We start from the raw sequence: 17,473 nt of genomic DNA on the forward strand, positions 1-17,473 counted from the left end.
ACCTCAGTTGTTGAACACGCTATCGTTACAGAGTGTAACTGAAAAATCTTTAATTATTTCTTTAAATTAACATGACTAAACACAGGATATAAACAAAACTCAAGCACAAAATTCGGGTATTCTATCTCAAGGAGACGACTAACTCTCAGCGCTTAGTGAGCTTATGGCCTTGTTATTTTCACACGCCGTTAGTCAGTTAATTAAGCGAGTTAACACGCCGACATTTGCATACAAATTGGCTCAGCTATACAGTAAAAACCCCAAGAGAGAACCTTGACATATTATTATAAAAACAACAACTAAAAAAAAACAGTTAATAACTTGACAACAGAAATGTGGTGGTGGTGGAGGAGGCCGAGGAAAGCAATAGAAATGTGGTTTCATGGCTTGCCAAACCTATATAAACGCGCAACATTCTACCTTTTTCTCAGTCTACATTCTGCTCCTGAGAAGTTGACGTGGGTTGGTTCTGTCCCGTCTGCGAAAAATCGTTTAGTAGAAAGAGTAGCATGTAAAAGCATGCGATGTCTAAACACCGCAATGCTGGTCTCACCCCATTTCAAACAGTTCCGATGTCTTCACAGAAATGTCAGCGGTTTCGCTTTGAGCATCCTTTCACCTCCAAAACTTCTGGAATGACCAAGTCCGGAAAAGCGGCCTGGGTTCTATCTCTATTACATCAAGCTTCAGAGGCAATTTACCTTCCCCCAGAGAGGATCGTTTGGTGTTATTCACAATGGCGTCCTGCGTATACAGAAATGCTAGTCGCCATGCCACACATTGAATTTATCAAGGGAATTCCTACGGCTTTGGAGTAGGATTTCTATTTTGATGTGAACAAACGGAATTTGATCGTGTTTGACGATCAGATGACTTATTTGGTGCTATTCAAGAATCCACGAGACACATTGCAAATCTTGACTCTGGCAAAGCAAATGTATCCCGGGAAAACTGATTTCTTTTTAAATCAGTACAAGGAGGCTGTATAAAAAGACCTTTTGGTTATCTGCTGATTAATCTAAAAACTACTACCCAAGATAATTGCCCACTGCGAACAAACCTCCTGTCCAGTGAATAAGGCTTTAACCAAGCAGGGTATCAAGAAAATATACCATTACGGAATTGCGCCTGTAGAAACACGTCGCTAGTAAATGCAAATTTTTTCTGTCAATCAAATGTGTCCTATTATTTGTAGGTGGAAACGTTATTGTTTTGGAGACAATAGAAGAACAAAAAATAACAGAAAGATCAAGTTATGCGGTCTTAAAGCGTGTTGCGTGACTTTAATCAGTTGCAGCATTTCTCCTAACTTTCCCGCATTAAAACGTTGGAATGAAAAGTCTGAAGCTTAGCTTTTAAAATCTTGATAGCCAAAATAAAAAGGGTGCCCCAAAAGGCAAGCATTTGGGAATTCAAAATCGATATTTTTGTCTCCAGCGAAATCCGGCGGATGAACAGTAATTTGCATATAAGCGTAAGTGAACGGAAATGGATACAATTACCGTGGTTGTAAACACAACGTTTCCTCGAAGTTTTCTTCCTTTTTAAGAGCTTTTAAAATACCTACAGCAGCAAAATCTTTCTCCCGTCCTGCTTCTTCTAGCTATGCAAGAAATACAGGGCAACATGTATTATGTGCTTTCTGGAAACAATCTTCGGGACGATGAAAAAGATAAGCGATACTTTCAGTTGCAAAAAAGATATCTGGCTTTAAAATAACAATTGAACTCAAGAACACAACCGGAAGAAATAATCACCACTGTTGCAGACTTAACATCAAGTGCACAAGATTCTTCGACAACAATTCGCTGTGTATTATACCGTTTTTTGTCATTGGTTCTCAATAAAGTTTTTAAAACGGTTTCTTCTGTCTGGTTTTATTGCTAGCGTTTATTAGGCGCGTGTTTCACTTGATCCTTGTTAAGTTCAGAAATTTTTTGTGTCTTTTTATAATACACCTTTTGCTGTTCATTACGAGAAAATACGCAATCATTTCCGTGAAACGGCGACCAATAGTGCGAAGATACATTCATTAGCGCGAAAATACGAACATTTGCGCATATATCAGATTCAATTACGATCTTTGCATTTTAATCAACATTCAATAACACTTTTGGGCATTCATATGCGTCTTTGGGCATACAAAAGAGAGAAATATACTTTCATTAACGCCAACATCAAAGTCATTAACACCATCTTGAAAGTCAATAGGGACAACTGACATACATTAAAGTGCAAACACTATTCATTAACATTTTTATGACACTGTTTGCAATTCATTAGCATTCCTGGACAACCTTAGGATGGATAAGACAAACATTAATGTGCTTGTACAATCAATTGAGTGTTCTTTACATTTAATATACAAAAATCGCTTTTCAATTAAACAATAGAAATTCAAACAAATTTGGCCTGAATTTCAGTCCGTTAAATGTATATCCCTCAAATATCTGGCTATTAATACATTTTGGGAGGTAGGTTTGCATGAAATGGTACCCCTTAGCACATTTAGCAGCTGTCACAACGTCATGTTTCTGCGCACGGCTTCAAGCACTGCAGTTGTTGTTTCCGAACTCCGCTAGTAGGATTGCTAGGGCTTTGCCCTCATTCCTGTTATGCGTCTTTAAATTTCCGGACTCGAGATGTCGGCCTTTGGTGTCGCTTTCAGACAACTTAAATCCTTTTCAACGATGTCGAGGGAGGAAGCATAAGCTGCGTACGTATGGAACGGGAATGGCCAAAGCTAGGTGGCTGCCAGGCACCCCGTCATACGCAAAGACCGCCGACTTATCGGGATCCATTTTTTCCTCGCCAACACGGTATTCATTACTCCAGCAGCTGCCGAGGAAAACATTTGATAGGTAATATTGCCATGGTCATAGTCAAGTTTCGTCCTCTTTGGCCGCACACTTAGCAGTACGCCCTCCACTCCCTGTCCCGCCCCACCATGACTTCTGGCCGTCTAGGGTAAATGTATAGCCGCAGCCGTCGACAAACACACAGTAGCGAAGTACGGCGTGATTCTTTAAACAAATTCAGGCCAATTTTTTGGGGGAATTGGTATTGTTTAATTGAAAACATATTTTTGTATATTAAATGTAAAGAACGCTCAATTGATTGCGCAAGCGCATTAATGTTTGTCTTATCCATTCTAAAGCTGTTCAGGAATGCTATTAAATTGCAAACAGTGTCATAAAAATGTTAATGAATAGCGTTTGCACTTAAATGTTTGTTCTTTGTCCCTAATGATTTTCAAGATAATGTTAATGATTTGAATGTTGGTGTTAATGAAAGTATATTTTTCCCTTTTGTATGTCGAATGACGCAAATGAATACCCCAAAATTCTGTTGAGTGTTGATTAAAATGCAAAAATCGTAATTGAATCTGATTTACGCGCAAATGTTCGTATTTTCGCGCTAATGAATGTATCTTCGCACTATCGGTCGCCGTTTCACGCAAATGATTGCGTATTTCCTCGTAATGAACAGCAAAAGGTGTAATAAGTCAAGGTTCTCCCTTGGGGTTTTTACTGTGGAGCCATTTTGTATGCAAATATCGGCTTGTTAACTCGCATATAATTAAAAGACTAACAGCGCATGAAAATGACAAGGCCATAAGCTCACCAAGCGCTGAGACCTAACGGTTTTGTAGTAGTCAGTCAAAATTGAAATAAAGAGTTCTCTGCTCCACTTTCTGTGTGTGTGTTTTGTTTATATATCCGAATTTAAGCGCTTAAATTGTAATAGAAAACATAAGCCGTTTCTTGTGTTGCTAGGTGATCGCTTCTCTTGTTCCTATTTTTGTCTGAATAGGCCGTTCCAGCAAACCGGGCTCAAGTTACTTACCGGACAATTCTAGGCAAGGCTATTGTTCCTATTGTATAAGATATCAGTATGGAGGAACCCACTTTTTCCCTAGGTTAAAGCAATGGGTGACGTCATGGACTCGACTCTTATGCATATCAATGATTTACCTGGACCTTTCTCGACACTTACTCGACACCAACGTGGCTTAATTTCATTCCTCTATCACTACTCAACACACTACACTTTTTCAATCCAAACTCCATTCTAATGTCCTTACTAAGCAACTGTACAGTTTGCACCAACGAATCTATTTGATCTTCACTTTTCCCAAACAATTTTAAGTCGTTCACAAAAAAAAATGGTTAATCTTAAATTCTCCGCAAGATCATAACCTGCTGTTGATTTTCTCAACACCAATGTGAATGTAATCGTGCACAAAACAAATAGCTCTCTGGAAAATGCATCTCCTTCTAATTATAATGACTTCCAACCTCTCGCCTGATGATGATAACTCTACTTCCATGTCTGCATACCATTAATAAAATAGCCTTTTCACATTCTCAGCTATTTCAAACATCTCCAAACACTTGACAATCCAGCTATGTGGTATCATGTCATATACTCATTGCCAGAAATTAGGGACAAGATGGTGGTTGCGCGTGCGCACCAAGGCCACAATGGCTGAGAATTCGTATAAGAAAATGTATGGAGAAAAGGAACCTTTTTCAAATATATCGATTATGAGCTCACCGGTGTTCGGTGCACGACTCGAAACATGTTAAGTGCTGTGCAACCTTCGCATCTGGGTTAAAAATAGCTAATTAGAAGTAGGTTTACTTACTTCCCGAAGAAGCCACTTTTATCTCTCGTTGTACGCTCCATTTCTCCATACATTGTCTTAAAATCTTGCCGAAGTCATGCGAAATACTCGTCGATTAGAGGATAAACCCTTCACTGAAGTAAATTTGCACGACTCGATATCACTTCTGCGATGGAAGATGTTTCCAAAACAGTCGTTAAAAGGACGATCTTTGCACTGGAAAATACTTCCAAAGGCGCATTATTTCCCTCAGTTTTCCATCTGTAGTCCAGTAATGGACGCCATAGTTGTGAATGGCACATTTCGGTCGGACAAAGCTTCACAACTCCAAACCTCACCGAATCGCCATTTTGTTTGTTGCTACAACTCTAGAGATGCTTCACGGGATATAAACTAGGTTCCAGGCATTCAAAAATCCTCGATTAGCCTACCAGGCTTGGTTTTAAAACAAAATTGTCACGAAAATGTCACGAAAGGCACAGTCGCGTACTGTTTTGTTGCTATCAGCCGCTCGGCCGAGTATAAACCTAACATTTTCTTGCAAGATGTTTCATTCCAGCTTTTTTCTTCGTAAAACAGATCCACAGAGCTCAAATTATTTTAACAATCGCAGGGGATACGCTTTTCCTGACTACGATCGTTTTTGTCCGCCATTTTGGAAATGAGATTCCGCTGACAATTAATCACGGGCGCGAAATGTCCACTATTTCTGGCAATGATCCGGTAAACACTCAAAGCCAACGCCAAGGTGTGCCTTTTCTTGCAACTCTTTAGAATAGCTTTGTCAATTAACAAGTTGATTGTTTCTCTCAAATTGCCGTTTCTTGAAACTCCCAATAATTACCGAGTATGGTCTGAATAAATTCGGCGCCTAAAACTACTGTTTACTTTTACAAGTGATATATGTAAAAAGTATAGAAGCCTGGTTAGTACACGTTAAGGAGGTTTGCTGGCAGGATTTTGCAGAGTAAACTGGTAGCGAACGCAAAAAATCCGGCCGGATTTTTCATTTTGGCCCCATTCCTTTAGACAGAGGGATAGCTCTCTGTAGCAACTACTACGCTTCAAAAGTGAACCACCTAAAGCAAACCAAGCCTAGCTAGTGATAGAGTACGGTCAAGTGGATCGCTGACATGGCTCTCGCTCTTGGCTCAGACCCTTTGTTTGCCAACTTATAGATCGAGGTTCCGCTCTTCTGTCTGACCAAGAGATTGCCAGCCAAATCAACTCAGGATTCCTACAACCTATGGAGTCCCTCCAAAGGCTTGAATTCCTCCCGTCACACAGTGAGGATTTGTCACTGCTGACCCTATCCGAACCCGCCGTTTTATCTGCTTTAAAAAGGCTTAACCCTATGAAGGCGGCAGGATTAGATGGGGTAGTATGGTGAAGGCGTACGTAGGTATCCTTGCTTGCCCAGTTAGCTGTGCAAAACAGCAGTTTCGCGGAGCAGAGACGGCCATCATCCTGGAAGATGGTGCCTATCCCCAAGCTAAAACCTGTTATCAACATCAACAAATATCTCCGTCCGATATCGCCAACCTCCGTAATATCTAAACTTGCACAGGACTTCGTCGCCATTTCGGCCCTGCGGTTCTATAGGTGATTGATCCAAATCAGTATGGTTGCATCTCAGCGTCCTCTACCCTACACCCCCTTACGTACATGCTACAAGTACCTGATTGCAAGCCACGGACGGGTCTAGGGCTGCTGTGAGAGTCGTCCCGTTTGATTACAGGAAGGCCTTCGATCTCAGCGACCACACCCTACTTGTGTGCAAAGTTTTCGGCCTATCTTTTCCTCGCGCTGTAGCCCTCTGGGTGGCCGACTTCTTAACTCATAGACAACAACGCCTAAAGTTTTCTAGAGACTGTTTTTATGAATTTGGCCCTGTGCCCACTGGTGTGCCTCAAGGAACCAAACTAGGCCCATCGTTATTCCTCAGGGGATTTCAGTGTGGACACATAGAAGCACATTTTGTACGTTGACGATACTTACCAGAGAGATTAAGCATCGCATTTACGGCAAACGTCAAACGTAAGCAAGTTTCCCCTTCACTAATTGTTTTCAGTTTATTATAACTACACGAAAATCGGTAAATTCAGGCCAATTTTATTCATAACAATTGTTTTAAGCTGCTTTTATCTGCTCATTTCTCATTTTAAAAGTTTCTCAACTTGAATCTCAATTTTGCCGTTTGCCGTAAATGCGATGCTTAATCCCTCTACTATTGATGAGTTAGTCCCGCGAGGTGCACAGGGTGACATTCAAAGCGCAGTTAGTGCCGTCGAGGAATGGTCACGTGAGCAATGCATGCAACTAAACAGGGCTTCTGATATTTCGCGCGGTCGCGGACCCGCGAAATTCAGGTATTTCCGCGAAATCCCGCGAAATTCCCAAAAAAACGCGAAATACCGCGAAATCCGCCAGAAATATTTCCAAATACATGTCGGCAAAACATATCTAATACTTATCTTGGCTATTACCGGGTAGATCGGGTTTTTTTTCACCCCAAACGTCCAAATTTAGCTTGAAACTTCGTCACTGAAACGAGTTAACAACTTCCCAAAACTACCAGGCGTTTTCAGATGAACGTTGCGAAAAACTGGGCACTAACCATAATGTTAATGACTTTAGCATTCGCTCATTTCTCGAGCGTACTGTTGTTGAAAGAGCAAATACGTTCACCAACGCTGGTCATATCGACGCAAAAATTGATCGATTTTAGCGAAATTTGCCAAAAAAAATCCAGCGAAATCGGCTGTTTTTTACTGATTGTTTCTTGGCGAAGTTTCCCCCGAAATTTCCCGTGAAATCGGCCGATTTTTCTAAGAATTTGCCCCTGAAAATCCTTCGAAAATTGACATTTTTTCTGCTAAAATCCCGCGAAATAGGCCGATTTGTCTGCGAATTTTGACTTTTCTCCCGCGAAATAGGCCGATTTTTCCGCGAATTTTGACTTTTCCCCCGCGAAAATCCCGCGAAATCGGCCGATTTTTCCGCGAATTTGCCCTTGAAAATCCCGCGAAATTTTGCTTTTTTTTCCTCGAAATATCAGAAGCCCTGACTAAACGCTCACAAATTCAAGGAGATGATAATCGACTTTAAAAAATAACAAACACGTCTTCAGCCCTGTTGTGGTCGACGAGAAGGAACTAGCTGTTTAATAGTGCCAAACGTTTAGGTATAACACTGTCGTGTCGACTGTTGTGACAGCCTGCTCTGTGGCCTACCAGCCTACCAGCTTAATAAGCTACAGAGGATCCAAAATGCTGCCGCTAGGTTAATTTTCCAGAAATCTGAATACTGCCAGGTAAGACCAGTGCTGTATAATGCCGGTTAAATTCAAAATTGACTTTAAGATACTACTGTTAACGTAAAAGGCTATCACTGGCTTAGCACCTTTTTATCTCCAGGAACTTATTAATCTTAAAGAAGCATGTAAATACAATTTATTCTCCGATTGAGATGCACTGCTACTAAACCCTGTGAAATCAAGACTCTAACAACGTTAGGAGATCGATCTTTTGCTGCTCCTGCTCCTCATCTATGGAATTCATGGCCCTGTGAGATTAGGAGTAGCCCCTCAATAGCATCTTTGCAAAAGACACTCACGACATTTTTATTTCAGAAAGCTTTTTTGTAATTTTATGTACTTTTTAATCTCGTTTTTAGTAGGTTTTATGCAGTTTTTTACCATTTAAGTAGTCTAGGTAATTTTAATGATTTTAGTGTTGACATAATTGTTTTAACTCTTTTTGGTAGGTTCATGCACTTTGTATACTTCATGCAGTCCTAGTAATTTTTTGTGTGAAATATTTTTATTTTTAAGCGCTGATGAAAATAGCAATATTGATATCGGCGCTATATAAGTTTTATTATTATTATTATTATTATTATTATTATTATTATTATTATTATTATTATTATTATTATTATTATTATTATTATGTCCATTCGTTGTAGACTCAGGCAGGATGTTCGGCCTGATTTATAGTCCTTGGGAGCGGGTTACAACAAGTCACCACGGGTCCCAGGTCTCTCTTTTCCTTCTTATTACAGGGACAGTACTTTCCTTAGTATCTTTGCTGTCCCTAACAATGCTGTTTTCTGGATAACTTCCAACCTCACGTTCACGCCGATTCTCTTCATGTACTCCTTAATGTTGAAGCGAATCGGCGTGAACGTTATCCAGCAAACAGCATTATTGGGGACAGCAAAGATACTAAGGAAAGTACTGCCCCTATCATTATCATTATCATTATCATTATCATTATCATTATCATTATCATTATCATTATCATTATCATTATCATTATCATTATCATTATCATTATCATTATTATTATTATTATTATTATTATTACTATTAACGATCTCAAGTGGAACGTTTATATAATATACAATTATCCCCCGAAGGAAAGGTGATCAGAATAGTCAGGTGAAATATACCGAGACGCGAAGCGTCGAGGTATATATCTAGCGCTATGAACCGACCCTGAGGGGGATAGTTGTTTTAGTACTTACCAAATCAGTTGGATAAAAATCACTTAGTTCGAGTTTGTTTACGTTTCAATTTACAATGTTTCGGGGATCATTTGTTATGATTTTGTTCCAAATTCAGTAAGAAAATTCTTTTCTAGCGACCAGTAAACACCGACAGGCCAAATTTTTTCTCTTTCTTGGTATTTGTTGGTGCAGCTGCTTCATTTAAGCTGTTTAATAGTATATCGTCGGATCAGCACAAATCCCCTTGCCTGCTTTCTCCGAAGCACCAAGGCTACTACAATACCAGACAGGAGAGAGTTTACGACTTGCCCCTTTTTCGCACAAACAGCTGCAAAAATTCGTTCAAACCAGCCATGTGCGACCGTCCAAAACATGTTACTATAATGTAAGATTAATACGTTATTTTTCCTTTCTTTTTCAGCTCTTCATTATCATTATTCCTAATTAACAAAACTGTAATTAGTCTTTTACCATTATTTTATACTTTTTATTGTATTGTAAATAATTAAAGAATTCAGCCTTCAGCCGGCTGCGATTTGATTATTTGATTATCTATGATCTATCTTTACTGGGAGAAGTAACGCTTTCAGTGGATTGATCAGATGTACTAAACTTCGATTAAGATGGATTGAGTCACCGCAAGATTGAGGATAACATCCTCTTCGCTCGTGACATGATTCTTCACATGCAACCTACTCAGGCTCATTCAGTAATTGCTAAATAATTATGACAACGATCACTTAGTCGATCAAAGGCTAGACTTCAAACTCTTATTTGTACATTTGGAAATGTCACTTTTGGATTCTACTCAGGGACTCAAACGCGGGAACTCGAGACAAAATAATAATGAATTAATAGCCTTAACATCAAGACGATCCAGGTCTTTACTGTAAAATAATCACCTGTGCAGTTAACTCCGTTTCCCGAATACCCTGGCTTGCAAGTGCACTCAAAAGATCCTTCAGTGTTATTGCAGTCTGCATTGGCATAACAGTTGTGCTTTCCTGTTATGCACTCGTTTACGTCTGCAAATCAGATGCAGGGCTAAATCATCAAAACTGATTTACTTAACCTTTTTATTTTCTAGGATTGATTACGATCAGAAGAAAGAAGGAGCGAGAGATTTCTGGCTATACTGAAAAGCAAAAACATTTAGCTATATATAGAGCAGGTGAGAAATTCAGAAATGACATCAAATGTATAGATAGAGGATTCGCAAGACCTAAGGAGGCAAGACATTAGAGAATACAGAATGACTTCCTCTCTAAAGAAAAATGGCCAACAGAATGAGGGATAAAAAGGACACGTTTCCGCTCATACTCTAAAGACGGAATTGTGTACATTGGTCTGATATAATTAACTGTAGTAAGCTCACCCAGCGTGAATACGTGTTCGGACATGACAATCTCTGCAGGAGCACAATATAATAATACATAAAAAACTTCAATATCTCAAGGATGTATAAGGCTAAAATTGCATACAGATACTGCAACTCACAAACTTTTATAATGCAAGAGCATTTCCATACTTATTCAGCTTAAAAGAACAAACTGCACTACCAGGGACTAAGCTGCATACTACCTTGTGGCTGAACTTAGCTCTAATGCGAGATAAATGGAGTTGATTAGAAAAAGATTCATTATAAAGAAGACCGAGGTATTGTTTTCACCTGTGCAGTTAACCCCATTCCCAGAATACCCTGGCTTGCAGGTGCATACAAAGGATCCTTTAGTGTTTTTGCAGTTAGCGTTTGCATGACAGTTGTGCTTTCCTGCTTCACATTCATTTATATCTGCAAAAAAGAAGTCAGGCACTGAATGATTAAAACTGATTTCCTTTTCCTTTCACAGCAATTATTGTGGCCTACCATAACTGCCATTTCACGCGATCAATTTTCATTTCAAAACGAGGTCAATCCTCAAACCTTTCTCCACTGAAATTAATTTTCATATCAAAAGACTTCATACTTCGCGTCGTTTTAAGACAGAAGCTCGAGTCAACTCGAAAATGGCCTATTAGAATTACAATATACCTGACTTATTAAAGGAACTTAATGCTGTGCGATCAGTACTAGTAAAAGGTATTATGGAAACTAACGAGACTTAAATTAAGGCGAATTTAGTGAAAAACCACTTTCGAACAGAGGAAATTGATGTGAAAGAGACGTGGCTACGAAATATCTGAGTGTTTCAATCAAGGAATTTGAAAGTGTAACCTGTACATTTATCTTCTCCATTTCCAGAATAACCTATTCCGCAAACACACCCGAAGGATCCTATAGTGTTATAGCACACTGAACTACTGACGTCACAGGTGTGTTGTCCTGTGTGACACTCGTCTAAGTCTGGAAATCAAGATTTAATGCTGAATTATCAAACTGAATCAGTTCTATTTCAGTTTTATATCTATTGAATGAGAAATAGTAATACAATGCTTTCGAGACTGGTAGTCCACGAATGAATAAATCAGTTTCTATAATAAAGCAATTACAAGGAACACTAATTCAATAGCATAGCGCGCGAATGACTTCAGAGTGACTGATTTGCAGTTTTTGTCTTAGTTTTGTCATTTTCTCATTATTTTTTTTTATGACAAAAGAAAGGCAAAGATGACATTTTAATGACAGTGAGGAATTCGGCGATGTTAATTTCAGTTTGTTTGTCTGAGTTTCGGGTTTATAAATAGTAACTGAGAGCAGCGCTATTGATGGCCTTATAACAACGGTAAAATGGCAGATAAAAATCAGTTACAAATGATTATTCAAAGTTTTAAATGTGGCAAGTTATGTTATTTATGACGAATGATCCCGCTAAGAATAAGAAATAACCTGATTTTGACAGCACGAAATACCACAGAACCTGGGTGTTAGGCTAGGGACTACAGCTAGTTCACATTAAGTTCTTTCTTTTCCAATATTTTCTCCAGTTCCTCAATTTTTCAGTGATTCTATTCTGCACATATGAGTTTTTTTCTTTTCTTTTCTTTGTTTATTTGTTTGTTTGTTTGTTGTTTTTTTTTACATTGTTTTCTTTTTGTGCCTCCATGAAACCTCTTAAATATTCTTAATTAACCTATAATGCCTCCTAGCTAGATTAGCTTCTTAGCTAAAGGACGCTTGTACCTTACATAATTAGTATTGTCTTTTGCAAATGTCTTTTTTTCTGTTTGGTATAAATAAAGTTCCTGTCTTGTCTTGTCTTGTCTTTTCCATACCGGGAGCATAAAAGGCTACGTATAAATATCGCGTGTACGTCATCTCGGTTTCTGAAACAACCTTTCTTTGGTTTTCTTATTTTAGGAGCGGTCTATTTCGACTAACTTGTAAAGTCCCGTAGAAACGTCTTTGAGCTTGAGGCTTGGCCCCTTTCCAGATTTCCCGCCCGCACTTTTTCCCTTCGTGGACTTTTGGGCAGGCTTTCTTTTCTGGCCTCTGTCTGACCGCATTTATTTCTGTTGGCAGCTCAGTTCTGTCAGGTTTTTGAATTTTATAATATTTTTTTTGTACGATTAGCGCCGTTTTTCACCCGTTCCTAATGTCTTATGTATTTATCGTCAATGTATGCTTAGAACAGCTGTCCCGGGACCGCTCTTAAGGTGGCCCGAACCTATTTATATGAGTCTTGGTTATGTCTTGAATCGTGTTTTTTGGCAGGAAAGATTTAACCCATTTCTATGATTTTTGGCATCTTTTGAAAATAAAGAATGGTCGAACTTTCAGAAACTGTTATTTATTTTCTTCTAGGTATAAAAACCTTTGAGATATCGGCATATGTTTAAAACTGTATTCGCCGTAGGTTTCTGATTACTCAGTTTCTTGCAGCAATATCATTGCAGATAGGAGATGGTCCGTCGGCAGCTTTCCTCTATTTGTGCGTCAACTTTCACAAATGTGTTAGCGTTGCATTGTAAGATTAAATTTGGCCAGGTATTTGTGCAGCGAGTTCTACGGTCACGATTGACTTCAAAATTGCAGATATAAAACTAGGGAGCTCCTGAGGCTTATTTGCTGAAGTTAGAGAAAAATCTGTCTTAGGGTTACAAAGTTATAGACATTGTTTGAAAAAAAATGCAGTTTTTAATATAAACGCATGCCGATATCTCAAAGGTTTTTATACCTACAAGAAAATGAATAACAGTTTCTTAAAGTTCGACCATTCTTTATTAAGGATGCCGAAAAACATCAAATCGGTTAAATTTTTGCTGCCGAAAAACGCGATTTCAAAACCTAACCAACCCGCATATAAATAGGTTCGGGCCACCTTAAGTGGCGACAAAGTCAATGATTGACGCAGTCCTGAATTGGCAATGCTACAGACCCCCAGCCACAATCGTAATAAAGACCTGTTTACCTTAAATGCTGCGCCCTAACCGTTTCTAACAGCCTAGCTGGCTATTGGCCTTCGTGTTTTGTTAAGTATATTAGTAAGGATGATCTCGTTATATCAAAGATGATCCCAAGTTTTTCTGTCTCTAAGCCTTTGAACTCGGTGTTTCCTGTCCCAGACATATGTTGGTCACACTTTTTGTTTCCCCAGCCTAACTGGCACTAAGCCTGTGTGCTTTATTGGGGATACAGTTCGAGCTCGACCAGTTAAGTTGTAGCAGTTGTTATTATTACTTTTGTGAAAGCAGGAATACAAATGTTGCCTTTTTGCTGTATTAACATACGTACATTGCAGCGTTGGCTTTAAATATACTTTTTTGCGGTTAAAACTATTTCCGTTGCTATTGATTTCTGTGGGAAAAATTGGAGGCCACAACTTTACACGTACCAAGGCCAAAACTCTTTTCGTAGATACAATCTGTGACATAACACTGACTGAATATGAAAACAGGTTTCTACCTTTCAATTTGGCTGTATTATTTTTGGCATGGAATAGCATATGACTTAAGATAAAATCCTGTTCGTTTCAGCTCCATGTTATGTTACCTGCACAGTTGACACCATCCCCAGTATATCCTGTTTTGCAAGTACAGGTGAAGGAACGCTTGGTGTTGGTGCAGTATGCATTATCGTGGAAGTTATGTAGTCCTGCTTTACACTCGTCTACAAATCAGGGAGCAAAAGTTAGTTATAAGAATTCCTTGACTTAAACGTTTTTCTCCTGTTGGCACAAACTACTGATATCATGATTTCCTGATTAAAATTTATTGAGGAACCGTTGGTATCAATACTCCAAACAAGTCAGTCAGCGCGGGATAATTTTTCGTGCCACGAGCGGTATAATTGCTTCTTTTTCGTTTACGCCCTGAACGTTTAGTCTGAGCTCAGCTGTTACTAGTCGGTAAGTGTCACTTTCATAGCTAAGTTTTGCTTTTATTCACGTTTAGCGAGAGATGAAAAAATCTTTCTTCCTGTTTGCAAGCATCCGAAATAGTTCTTGAGCCAAGAACCAAAAAATGTAACTAGGTAGCACCCTTAAAATTATAAATCTAAGGGTGTGCTAAATTGTAATCAGTCTGTGTTCAGACATGAAACTTGAACATCAACTAGAAAATTGGGGGTTTTATGGGGGAATGGGCTAAGAAAAATTTAACATAAAAAATTGGTCAAAGTATAAAGACTCAGAAGCAATCATTGCCATGAAAACTCATCACTAACTTCTAAAGATAGAAGGGACGGCGTATTCGATTGGGAAATCTGGACTTGGATTTTTGAAATTCGAATCGAACGACACGAAATCTGAAAACGGATTTCAACGCAGATAAGCCTGTCATTGGTTTTCCTTTCTTCCTGTTTTTGAATTTTTTGAATTTTTAATTTATATTTTTTTCAGGCAGGGGGGCGGGGGGGGGGAGGTGCGGAGATCGGGGATTCGAGAAAAGATATGAACTGTTTTTGAGAGAACAGTTGTCTCGCACGCGCACGCATAACAAGCAGAAAAAAAAAAAAACATTGTCCACGCTTTTCCAACTACAACGGTATAAAGGACACCCATAAAGTCATGATTTGGTGAAAGATTTCTCGGGGGGTGAGGGTGAAATCCGTTTTACATTTCGCGTTTGATTGCCAAATCTAAAATCTAGACTTTAAACTCAAATCCGGATTTCCCATGCAATCAAACGCACCTTAAATATCAATTGTCGCCATGAATTGAAAAAGTTTGATCGAATTGAAAGGGGTTGTTAACTTGAATTTGCATAATTATAGTTTCATTATTTAAGGGCAAAATTTCTCGTCATCCACAACCATTTAATATAAGCCCCCAATTTTTCCAATAACGTTCCTTCCTTAAGTCTCATGTTTGGTAACAGACTGATCACAATTTAGCACACCCTAAGTTTTCGTTTAATAACAGTTTCCCATAAGGGGTTGCTACAAATTAATATTGTATTTTTACCCACTTCTCACAAAATGGCTCATGGACTAGAAATAGTTTAGCTAAAATGGTACCATTAAATTACAAGTCGGAAAATTTTGTGCGTTTTTAGAAAAAAAAAATAGCATAAACGTTTTTGGGAGCTTTCTTGTTTGCTCTTTTATTCTATACATATCTAGTCCAAGTTATAGCCTTTCGGAATTGGGGCGATTTAGCTTTTATTTAGAGTAGTGGCGAATAGCGAAATTGGCGGTGGATTTTTGCCCAAAATGTTTGTCTATAACTCTCAGAACCCTCACAAGAAACAGGGGTCTTTTTTGCATGAGCATGCGCGACTGCTGAACAAGCGATGTGCATGGAGGCTCACCACAGGGTTTGCCTTCATCAAAATGGCGCGTCTCAAAGCTATCATAGCGATTATTTTGCTCGTTGGTCTTGGCGAATGTGCTCGTGATTTAACAAAATGTGTAGTTTGCAAAAAAAAACTCTAACATGGTCTTTACAAAAGCGAAGTAGACAGGCTTTAACATACACGAGCTACTATCAAATTTCATCTCCCCACTTGACTTGGACAACCGCGCGCGTATATGTAGTGCCTGGAGGATTGCGCTGGTCTCATCAAAGTCTAAACAAAGTGCAGAAACGTTTGTTGATGCAAGTAAACACTTTCAATTTTCTTTGTTTTGAAATCGGAAAGGAAGAGAAATATTAAAAAAAAAAAAATAGCAAATTTCAGCGAGTGGGTTCGAAGTGCGCGAAAGCCGATGTTCAGTTCAGCAGTGAATTAATATATGTTCTACAATTTTCCCAGCACTTTAAAGCTACAAAATTAAGAGCACACGAGACGTAGATTAGTCACCTGGTGAGATGTTGGTGGTAGTCACTCTGTATGTCTCGAACAATAAAAAAAATGAATATCAATGAGACACAGTCAAAACTGCATTCAATAGGACCGAAGTTAAAGTCCAATCTTGTGACCGATTTTGATGAAACAAACGGTTAGGTTTCCCAAGAAGTACAGTAAACATGTGATGCCGACCAAAAGTTAAAAATCATTAGAACATTTAAGTTCTGGCTAAAAGCAAATTCCTGTAAAAGATGCGTTACAATGTTAGTCCACGCAAAAAGAAGAAGTTCTACAATTTTCCTATAAACAAACTTTGTATCGCTAAAATACTTAAGGCAAAAACTTTCTATTCCAACTGAAAACGGCGTGGTAGTCGCCCGCTGATCGTTATTAATCCACTCCCGAAATATGGCTAAATCAGCTATTAACAAATAATTGACAGAAATCCTCTACGGCATCGAGAAACTGATTAACATCAGATGTATAGACAAACACTAAATAAAGAACATTTTGCTCATTAGCTACGCATCAGCAATGCATTCTATGCCAATCTTTGCGGTTCTTAAAGGGGAATCAAGACACGAGTCGAGCGCCAAACAACAACAAGTAGCCATGTTCGTGTCAGACACCCTTGAGAAACTTGCTCTTTCACCTCGTTCAGCCCAACAGTCTCCACTTTAAATCAACAGATCTTTACTTATTTTGTACAACGAAGGTCTTTCCTAAGTTCCTGCTACTATTTCAATCTCAAGCAAGCTTTCAAAGTGAACAATTTGGTTCCTATGACTATGCAGCACGGTCGCTGTCACTGGTCGCGTGCTCTTTGACAAGTCAGCGGTCGCGCATGCTCATGCAAAAAAGACCCCTGTTCTCACAAGATTAGTCAGGATTTCGATAATAAGGTAGCAGTGTCTGATAAGCGCAGTCAGAAGAGCGCCGGTCTGCTGAGTGGGAAGTTGCGGGTTCAAACCCTGGCGGGACCAACACTGGACAGAGTATTCTTTTTATTGGACGTAAACCCCGATGGTGTGGCCAACCTTTCCTAGGCAGGTTGGGTTATTTCCTTCAGGAGTCACAATGGCTACCTGTAGATAGTGAATTTGCTGCATAAAAACTAAATGGGTTAAACTAAAACGGCAAGTGGCTTTAGAAATGTAAAACCTGCACTGT

General features: G+C 39.0%; 1 long non-coding RNA gene across 1 annotated transcript; it reads right to left on the bottom strand.

Annotated features, from left to right (window-relative positions):
* Positions 1-10,699: 10,699 nt before the first annotated feature.
* Positions 10,700-14,165, bottom strand: LOC140946935 (uncharacterized). The gene is made up of 3 exons (XR_012166886.1): positions 14,067-14,165; positions 11,352-11,480; positions 10,700-10,928 (listed from the first exon to the last, which is right to left on the bottom strand). It is a non-coding gene; the product is annotated as an uncharacterized lncRNA (long non-coding RNA).
* Positions 14,166-17,473: the final 3,308 nt, after the last annotated feature.

The sequence above is a fragment of the Porites lutea genome, chromosome 8 (genome assembly GCF_958299795.1).
Source record: "Porites lutea chromosome 8, jaPorLute2.1, whole genome shotgun sequence".
In the NCBI taxonomy this organism is placed as follows: Eukaryota; Metazoa; Cnidaria; class Anthozoa; order Scleractinia; family Poritidae; genus Porites; species Porites lutea.